Source organism: Oncorhynchus nerka, linkage group LG20 (assembly GCF_034236695.1).
Source record: "Oncorhynchus nerka isolate Pitt River linkage group LG20, Oner_Uvic_2.0, whole genome shotgun sequence".
In the NCBI taxonomy this organism is placed as follows: Eukaryota; Metazoa; Chordata; class Actinopteri; order Salmoniformes; family Salmonidae; genus Oncorhynchus; species Oncorhynchus nerka.
The window spans coordinates 55,492,927-55,503,315 of NC_088415.1; the positions used below are offsets into that span (position 1 = coordinate 55,492,927).

A 10,389-nucleotide genomic window follows, 5' to 3' on the forward strand; every position below is an offset into this window, starting at 1 on the left:
GAGGAAAGTCTACACCCATTGTTTTCGGTTGCATGTGACAAATACAATTTGATGTAAGTTACTTCTTATACAAGCACACATTTGTAAAAAAATAAACAATTTAAGAGCCAAAAGGTGTATAACGGAAATAAATTGTTATCCTTGACTTGCATGAAAAAAGTGAGCTATCTAGCCAGCTATCTACTTTTTTGGGGCTATACTTATGAATAGGAAAAACCCACTCGGTCAAAACACCTAAATTATTCAGTACCAGTCAAAAGTTTGGACACATCTACTCATTCAAGGGTTTTTCTTTATTTATACTATTTTCTGCATTGCAGAATAATAGTGAAGACATCTAAACTCTGAAATAACACATATGGAATCATATAGTAACCAAACATATTTTAGATTCTTCAAAGTAGCCACCCTTTGCCTTGATGACAGCTTTGCACACTCTTGGCATTCTCTCAACCAGCTTCACCTGGAATGCTTTTCCAACAGCTTCAAGACAAGTTCCCACATATGCTGAGCACTTGTTGGCTGCTTTTCCGTCACTCTGCAGTCCAAATCATCCCAAACCATCTAAATTGGGTTGAGGTCGGGGGATTGTGGAGGCCAGGTCATCTGATGCAGCACTCCATCACTCTCCTTCTTGGTCAAATAGCCCGTAAACAGCCCAGAGGTGTGTTGGGTCATTTCCTGTTGAAAAAACAAATGATTGTCCCACAAAGCGCAAACCAGATGGGATGGTGTATCGCTGCAGAATACTGTGGTAGACATGCTGGTTACGTGTGCCTTGAATTCTAAATAAATCACAGACAGTGTCACCAGCAAAGCACCATCACACCTCCTCCTCCATGCTTCACGGTGGGAACCTCACATGTGGAGATCATCCGTTCACCTACTCTGCTTCTCACAAAGACACGGCGGCTGGAATCCAAAAATGTGGAATTTGGACTCATCAGACCAAAAGACAGATTTCCACTGGTCTAATGTCCCAAGCAAGTCTCTTCTTATTATTGGTGTCCTTTAGTAGTGGTTTCTTTGCAGCAATTCGACCATGAAGGCCTGATTCATGCAGTGTCTGTTACTTGAACTCTGTGAAGCATTTATGTGGGCTGCAATCTGAGGTTCAGTTAACTCTAATGAATTATCCTCTGCACCAGAGGTAACTCTGGGTTTTCCTTTCCTGTGGTAGTCCACATGAGAGCCAGTTTCATCATAGCGCTTGATGGCTTTTGCGACTGCACTTGAAGAAACCTTCAAAGTTCTTGAAATGTTCCAAATTGACTGACCGTCATGTCTTAAAGTAATGATGGACTGTCGTTTCTCTTTGCTTATTTGAGCTGTTCTTGCCAAAAAAAATTACTTGGTCTTTTACCAAAGGAATATCTTCTGTATACCACCCCTACCTTGTCACAACACAACTGATTGGCTCTAATGTATTAAGATGGAAAGAACTTCCACAAATGAACTTTTAACAAGGCACACCTGTTAGTTGAAATGAATTCCAGGTGACTGTCATGAAGCTGGTTGAGAGAATGCCAATCGTGTGCAAAGCTGTCATCAAGGCAAAGGCTAATTACTTTAAAGAATATCAATTATAAAATATTTTTTGATTTGTTTAACACTTTTTTGGTTACTACATTATTCCATATGTCTCATTTCATAGTTTTGATGTCTTCACTATCATACCACAATGTAGAAAATAGTAAAAATTAAGAAAAGCGCTTGAATGAGTAGATGTGTCCAAACTTTTGACTGTCTGAAGTTTACATAAACCTTAGCCAAATACATTCAAACTCAGTTTTTCACAACTCCTGACATTTAATCCCAGTAAAAAAAATCCCTGTTTTAGGTCAGTTAGGATCACCACTTTATTTTTTTTCAGCTTTTATTTCTTTCATCACATTCCCAGTGGGTGAGAAGTTATCATACACTCAATTAGTATTTGGTAGCATTGCCTTTAAAATTGTTTAATTTTGGTAAAACGTTTCACATGCCTTCCACAAGCTTCCCACAAAAGGTTGGATGAATTTTGGCCCATTCCTCCTGATAGAGCTTGTGTAACTGAGTCAGGTTTGTAGGCCTCCTTGCTCACACATGCTTTTTCAGTTCTTCCCACAAATTTTCTATGGGATTGAGGTCAAGGCTTTGTGATGGCCACTCCAATACCTTGACTTTGTTGTACTTAAGCCATTTTGCAACCACTTTGGAAGTATGCTTGGGGTCATTGTCCATTTGGAAGACACATGATAACATGATGCTGTCACCCCTGTGCATCACGGTTGGGATGGTGTTCTTCGGCTTGCAAGCCCCCCCCCTTTTTCCTCCAAACATAACGATGGTCATTATGGCCAAACAGTTCTATTTTTGTTTCATCAGACCATAGAACATTTCTCCAAAATGTACAATCTTTGTCCCCATGTGCAGTTGCAAATGGTAATCTGTCTTTTTTATGGCGGTTTTGGAGCAGTGACTTCTTACTTGCTGAGCGACCTTTCAGGTTTTGTCGATAAAGGACTTGTTTTACTGTGAATATAGTTACTTTTGTACATGTTTCCTCCAGCATCTTCACAAGGTCCTTTGCTGTTATTCTGGAATTGATTTGCACTTTTCTCACCAATGTACGTTCATCTCTATGAAACAGAAAGCGTCTCCTTCCTGAGCGGTATGATGGCTGCGTGGTCCCATGATGTTTATACTTGCGTACTATTGTTTATACAGATGAACGTGGTACCTTCAGGTGTTTGGAAATTGCTCCCAAGGATGAACCAGACTTGTGGAGGTCTTGGCAGATTTCTTTTGATTTTCCCATGATGTCAAGCAAAGAGGCACTGCGTTTGAAGGTAGGCCTTGAAATACATCCATAAGTACACCTCCAATTGACTGAAATGATGTCAATTAGCCCATCAGAAGCTTCTAAAGCCATGACATCATTTTCTGGAATTTTCAGAGCTTTTTAAATGCACAGTCAACTCAGTGTATGTAAACCTCTGACCCTCTGGAATTGTGATACAGTGAATTATAAGTGAAATAATCTGTCCGTAAACAGTTGTTGGAAAAATTACTTACCGATGTCCTAACCGACTTGTCAAAACTATAGTTTGTTACCAAGAAATTTGTGGAGTGGTTGAAAAACTAGTTTTAGTGACTCCAACCTAAGTGTATGTAATCTTCCGATTTCAACTGTACTAAACAAAAAATATAAACGCAAAATTGAACAATTTCAACTATTTACAGTTACAGTTCATGTAAGCAAATGAGTCAATTTAAATAATTTCATCAGGCCCTAATCTATGGATTTCACATGACTGGGCAGGATGGGCCTGGGTGTGCACCCACTTCTGGGAACGCTTAAAAAAAACAGACCAAACAGAGCAGGCTGGATTGAGAAGTCAATGAGAGAAATACAAAATTATTATTTTGTTGTTCATTTGTTTTTAAATCTAAAAGGCACAACCAGTGTCTTAAGTAGTTGAACATGTTTTACTACAACCTCGAGAAAGTGACAAACTGCCAAGTTTTTGAGACCTGCGCGTGCTCAGTTCGTCGCGAGACGACCGTTAGACCCAATAACTTGTTTCTATGCATGAGCTTAGATAGCCAATGTTGCCATGACATCGCCTTCAAGTGTGATTGGGGATTTTGATTGGAGAAGCAGTATTAACATATGTTCATACTGTACTGCCTTTGGCTATAATGACAAGCTAACATTGTAAACACTACCATGTGAATACCCTCTATGCCCATGAAATAGGAAGCAATGTAAAACCCATTCAAAACAGCTTTCATTTTTGAACTTTCAAACTACATTTCAATCGGATACAGGCTTTACTGAATGGACAACAAAGACAGAATGCAATATGGAATTTGTATTTAAATAGACTAGGGTAGGCCTCCTCTCTGAAGAAATGCTCCTTTGAGGTAGATGTGGAGGACAGATAATCCCTTAGCATGGGAGCTGGAATCGAAAATGACTCACCAAGAAGTAGGGATACAGCAGAGCAAAGGTCTAAAGATTGAAGACAAGTTAATTAGATATCAAAGACATGCACGCAAAGTATAGAACAGACGTGCATTCTGCTGTCATGGAAATAATTCAATGTTTACTCACGCAAGTACATCTACCCAACAACATATTCCACAATGTGAAAAGTATGATTAACATGAAACGCTAGCTGAGTGTTGAGCCCAATAGTACATGCAGAAATACGGCCCGATGCTAGCGTGCTGTGTGCTAGCATTGTAACATTTGAAATGTATGATTATCAAATAACCATCAAACGACTGTAAGCGTGTTTGAGATTGGGTACTCGCAAGATTGAGGTACTTTAGCTATGTGTAGTTAGATTTGAGGGATCATTGGGCTGCGAGGATGGCCGATTGATTTGGCCTGACGTATGACTTGCTGGGCAGAGGCGAGGGAACTCCTGGGAATGGAAATTATTATGAATGACAGACTGCCATGTAAGCGCCTAAGAAGGGTAATGATTGCATTGGCTGACGAGCGTCCTTTATTAATTATGACAATTGCGGCTTAACTTTCACGGTGAACAGTGATTCGTTTCCCTTGCCATACATGGCCCCCAAACCCCACAGATGGGGCATCATTCGTGAAGAACTTGAGGGGATCCGAGGACACAGGCATCTCATCAAAGAAAAAAAAGAGATGCCGTTCCAGCTATTAAGCTACATAGACCAAAACCGGAGGTCTGAACGACAGCCCTCATCCAGGATTACTCGGAACCTGGACTGAGGAAGCTAGCATTAGGAGCCATGATATAAAGGCCCGCCCTCGAGGGATGATCCGCATCACAAAGTTAAGTTGTCCAGTAGAGACAATAAGTCACATTTCCTGATGGGCTGCCCATCAGTGAAGGACTACACTGATTCGCAGATCCGTAACAGTTTATCTAGGGGGAGGGAGGTGCACATATTGGTGCTGTCTGGAATTACGCCTAGGAACTCGAGAGAAGTCAGGGGTCTGACAGTTTCCTCCTCTGACAGCTATGAATTTGTTCAGAAGTACTGAGATAGCGTGGCCTGAATTGTCGGGAGGGAAATTGTTAACCAGAAAATTGTTTAGAAGATGCAACACGAAAGGCAAATGGCAGTTATTTAACAAGATCCAACACAAGGCTTCAGACAGAGAATGTAAAATATGGGGCTACTCCTGCACCCGAAGGAGAGCCTGACAACTAAATAATACTGCGATTCCCACATGACACTAAACATGGGCCATTATGAGCAGTGGAGTGGCATGATTTTGAAAGCATCTACTTTGGATAACTTGGAGCCCGTAACCACCAGCTTTATGAGCTTAATAGCATGATCCACGGCAGCATAATACAGACAAAAATCTTTGTGGGGAATGCTCTCATTAACGCTGGCTATCGGGACCAGAGCAGGGCGTCAAAAATGGAACATTTCCTCCCCGATTACTGACATTTTGAACTTAAAGAAAGGAGGGGAAGCAAAGGAGCCAATTAAGGAACTTTTATTGATCTTCTTATCCAACAATTGCTGCACTACCAGCAATTGGCTTATTGAGAGCGGACTGGAGATTCTGAACTTTGTGACTACCCACCTTAAAGCCCTGGAAAAGACCCGTGACCAAGTAATCTACAAAGGGGGTGCCAGGATGGTACCACAGTTAGTGGCCAGGGCTTGGATGTTGACTGGAGTGGAAGTTTCTTTATAATTTCTTTGAAGCTTTCCCCTTCCAGGAGGCCTTCGGGGGGCATAACCGGCATGGGCAGACAGACCTGGGGTGAGGATCGAAGCATGAGATGCAGATGTAGAGGAAGATGCTATTATAGAAGGTGCAGACATTCTCATTAAAATTACTGCATATGGGGGTGTTATTATGAAACTTCACCTGGTGTCCCTGGAGGACAGACTTGACAATGAAACTTGGCGCTGGATCACGGAGGACCTCTGGAGAAGAACATCTCAGGAATGGTTGCGGGACCCCCACTGCTACTTTGGGCAGTGCAAGTGAGGCTGGAACTGATAACAGAAGCAGAGCTGCCTCCTTCGATCACTTCGAGTCATGCTTCCATGGTGTCGAGGGCACCGGGTCATTGGTCACAGCCACAAGAAGAGGGGCCTTGTTGAAGGTAGCCTCAGTGGCGGGGTGGGGAGTAGAAGAAGAAGGACCAGCCTGGTCGAGGGCACTTCTGCCCTCACGTCTTGGAATCTTCCCCTTTGCTGATGAAGCCGATTTCTGGAGTCTTTTGTTGCCTCTGGGTGAACCAATGACAGGACTCCATCATCTGGGCGGCAGGGTAGCCTAGTAGTTAGAGCGTTGGACTAGTAACCGAAAGGTTGCAAGTTCAAATCCCCGAGCTGACAAGGTACAAATCTGCCGTTCTGCCCCTGAACAGGCAGTTAACCCACTGTTCCTAGGCCGTCATTGAAAATAAGAATTTGTTCTTAACTGACTTGCCTAGTTAAATAAAGGTAAGATAAAATAAGTAAATAAAACCTGGGAGTTGCAGAGAAGAGCACATTTGCAGCCAGTTGGAGGAACTCATGGCTGGACATGCCTTCCACCACTGTGATACCCTTATCGGCCAGAATGCCCAGAAGTTGGGCATTTCTCTCACTCCTTCTTGGGGAAATCCTGGTCGTAGAGGAATCACCTGGATTGCCTGGGCGTGGGTGTAGATTGACGTAGATTGATCGCTGAAAAAAAGGGGATGTTTCTCCGTCTGACACGGAAAGCACTGACCATCGCTTGGAAGACTGTTGCTGTAAACAACACTAGTGAGCCCATATTATGCCCGCTCCGTGGCTCGACGACTCATTGCGAGCTCACAGAACAGGGCTCCGGGCAGCCGAGCGGAAATGGAGGAAAACTCGCCTCCCTGCGGACCTGACATCCTTTCACTCCCTCCTCTCTACATTTTCCTCTTCTCTCTCTGCTGCTAAAGCCACTTTCTACCACTCTAAATTCCAAGCATCTGCCTCTAACCCTAGGAAGCTCTTTGCAACCTTCTCCTCCCTCCTGAATCCTCCTCCCCCTCCCCCCCCCTCCTCCCTCTCTGCAGATGACTTCGTCAACCATTTTGAAAAGAAGGTCGACGACATCCGATCCTCGTTTGCTAAGTCAAACGACACCGCTGGTTCTGCTCACACTGCCCTACCCTGTGCTCTGACCTCTTTCTCCCCTCTCTCCAGATGAAATCTCGCGTCTTGTGACGGCCGGCCGCCCTACAACCTGCCCGCTTGACCCTATCCCCTCCTCTCTTCTCCAGACCATTTCCGGAGACCTCCTCCCTTACCTCACCTCGCTCATCAACTCATCCCTGACCGCTGGCTACGTCCCTTCCGTCTTCAAGAGAGCGAGAGTTGCACCCCCTTCTGAAAAAACCTACACTCGATCCCTCCGATGTCAACAACTACAGACCAGTATCCCTTCTTTCTTTTTCTCTCCAAAACTCTTGAACGTGCCGTCCTTGGCCAGCTCTCCCGCTATCTCTCTCAGAATGACCTTCTTGATCCAAATCAGTCAGGTTTCAAGACTAGTCATTCAACTGAGACTGCTCTTCTCTGTATCACGGAGGCGCTCCGCACTGCTAAAGCTAACTCTCTCTCCTCTGCTCTCATCCTTCTAGACCTATCGGCTGCCTTCGATACTGTGAACCATCAGATCCTCCTCTCCACCCTCTCCGAGTTGGGCATCTCCGGCGCGGCCCACGCTTGGATTGCGTCCTACCTGACAGGTCGCTCCTACCAGGTGGCGTGGCGAGAATCCGTCTCCACACCACGTGCTCTCACCACTGGTGTCCCCAGGGCTCTGTTCTAGGCCCTCTCCTATTCTCGCTATACACCAAGTCACTTGGCTCTGTCATAACCTCACATGGTCTCTCCTATCATTGCTATGCAGACGACACACAATTAATCTTCTCCTTTCCCCTTCTGATGACCAGGTGGCGAATCGCATCTCTGCATGTCTGGCAGACATATCCGTGTGGATGACGGATCACCACCTCAAGCTGAACCTCGGCAAGACGGAACTGCTCTTCCTCCCGGGAAGGACTGCCCGTTCCATGATCTCGCCATCACGGTTGACAACTCCATTGTGTCCTCCTCCCAGAGCGCTAAGAACCTTGGCGTGATCCTGGACAACACCCTGTCGTTCTCAACTAACATCAAGGCGGTGGCCCGTTCCTGTAGGTTCATGCTCTACAACATCCGCAGAGTACGACCCTGCCTCACACAGGAAGCGGCGCAGGTCCTAATCCAGGCACTTGTCATCTCCCGTCTGGATTACTGCAACTCGCTGTTGGCTGGGCTCCCTGCCTGTGCCATTAAACCCCTACAACTCATCCAGAACGCCGCAGCCCGTCTGGTGTTCAACCTTCCCAAGTTCTCTCACGTCACCCCGCTCCTCCGCTCCCTCCACTGGCTTCCAGTTGAAGCTCGCATCCGCTACAAGACCATGGTGCTTGCCACGGAGCTGTGAGGGGAACGGCACCTCAGTACCTCCAGGCTCTGATCAGGCCCTACACCCAAACAAGGGCACTGCGTTCATCCACCTCTGGCCTGCTCGCCTCCCTACCACTGAGGAAGTACAGTTCCCGCTCAGCCCAGTCAAAACTGTTCGCTGCTCTGGCCCCCCAATGGTGGAACAAACTCCCTCACGACGCCAGGACAGCGGAGTCAATCACCACCTTCCGGAGACACCTGAAACCCCACCTCTTTAAGGAATACCTAGGATAGGATAAAGTAATCCCTCTCACCCCCCCTCCCCCTGAAAAGATTTAGATGCACTACTGTTCCACTGGAGGTCATAAGGTGAATGCACCAATTTGTAAGTCGCTCTGGATAAGAGCGTCTGCTAAATGACTTAAATGTAAATGTAAATATACAAGTGACACCCGTTCAGACCAGCCTTACTGATTGAAGTTTCGTAAACCACATTGTGGTTTTATCCCGTAGGGTATCACAATGCTTGAAATTCTGCATTGCACTGAAAGTGTTATTTTGACCAGCTTTTTAACCTGGGGGGGTCAATTATTAGGCTTCTGTGGTAAAATAGAGCTAGATTTGAACTTTCATTGATTATTTGCTACTTTATCAGCTATTTGTTTATCTGATCAGTGGCCCTTTGTTTTCCACTTTAAGTGTGTGTTAACACTTCCCCTGGAATCTTATTCCTTCTCTGTCTTTCATTAGAGAAACGCTTGGTCACCCTCTTATTCATAAGCCAGGGCTGAGTCCCAAATAGCACACTATTTCCTATATGGTGCACTACCCTGGCCAGAAGTAATGCACTATTATATAGGGAATAGGGTGCCATTTGGGACACACACAAGGAAAGCAGTATTCTCCTCACGGATGTTTCTCTTTATGTGTTCCCTCCAACAGGACACCGTGTACAGACGCTCTTGGCCACATGCAATGCGGGCAGCGAATACAGAGGCATTGAGGGCATGCTAAGGGGTATTTCACAAATGACACCCTATTCCCTATATAGTGGCCCATACAAAAAGAGTACACTTCATAGGAAATAAGGGGCCATTTGGGATCAAACAAAAAGAGAGGGGGATAAACAGCAAGATGCCCAAAAAAACAGGTGGCCATCTTCAAAGAAATTGATATAGCATACATGATTTAATGCAATTGACAACTAGAAAACTTGCCCCCCTTCCAAAATGGATGGAAACAATTCAGTTTAGTGTTAATTTCGTAGAGATATGTTATTTATATTTGGTAAATATGACTAACGGGTTAAAAAGCACATTGGGACTGCAGATAATGTGTCCACAAAGACAGTTAACGGCCAAACTGCAACACTTCAAACCACCACAGCAAGATGCGGACTAGCTCTGGTCCAGTGCGTTACGTGCTGCTAGACGATGAGTCTTAAGCATCAGCAATACGCACGTAACACCCTGGACGAGAGCCATCATCGGACATGCTCGGTAGGATAGACCATTGACGAAGTGCTGCCAATTACAGCAATTACACGGCCAGCCGAGAATAAGAGAGAGAGAGAGAGAGAGAGAGAGAGAGAGAGAGAGAGAGACAGAGAGAGAGAGAGAGGGAGAGAGCGAGAGATCAACTGACCACTTATAAACCCAACACAAATCTTGTCACAAATCTACGGCTTGGTTCAAGAGAAGAGCCTGAGCTATCAATGATAGTTTTGTGTATTTTATATTTTAAAGAAGGTATAGGCTATCTATTTCTAGTTGACAATCTTACTGTAGTTTCTTCCAATACACCATCCAAGTTGGATTGCAATGACTGGGTTGCATGATAATGCGTATGATAACAATGCAGACAAGTGTACTAGACAAATGTCAAGGAGTCTCACGGTTTAGACCTAGAAGGACTTTGCCTTCTTCTGACGCACTTTTCAATTAGTTTTTAAACACGGCTTGCAAGACACAT

The 10,389-nt window shown here is 44.8% G+C and overlaps 1 protein-coding gene across 1 annotated transcript in view; it reads left to right on the top strand.

The window, feature by feature from the left end:
- Positions 1 to 10,097: 10,097 nt before the first annotated feature.
- LOC115102827 (ATP-sensitive inward rectifier potassium channel 10-like) overlaps positions 10,098 to 10,389 on the top strand; it is a 12,162-nt gene continuing 11,870 nt past the window's right edge. Inside the window, exon 1 of the mRNA XM_065005616.1 lies at positions 10,098 to 10,389. This exon is cut by the window's right edge and continues 9 nt beyond it. The gene's annotated coding sequence lies outside the window, so the exon portion shown is untranslated.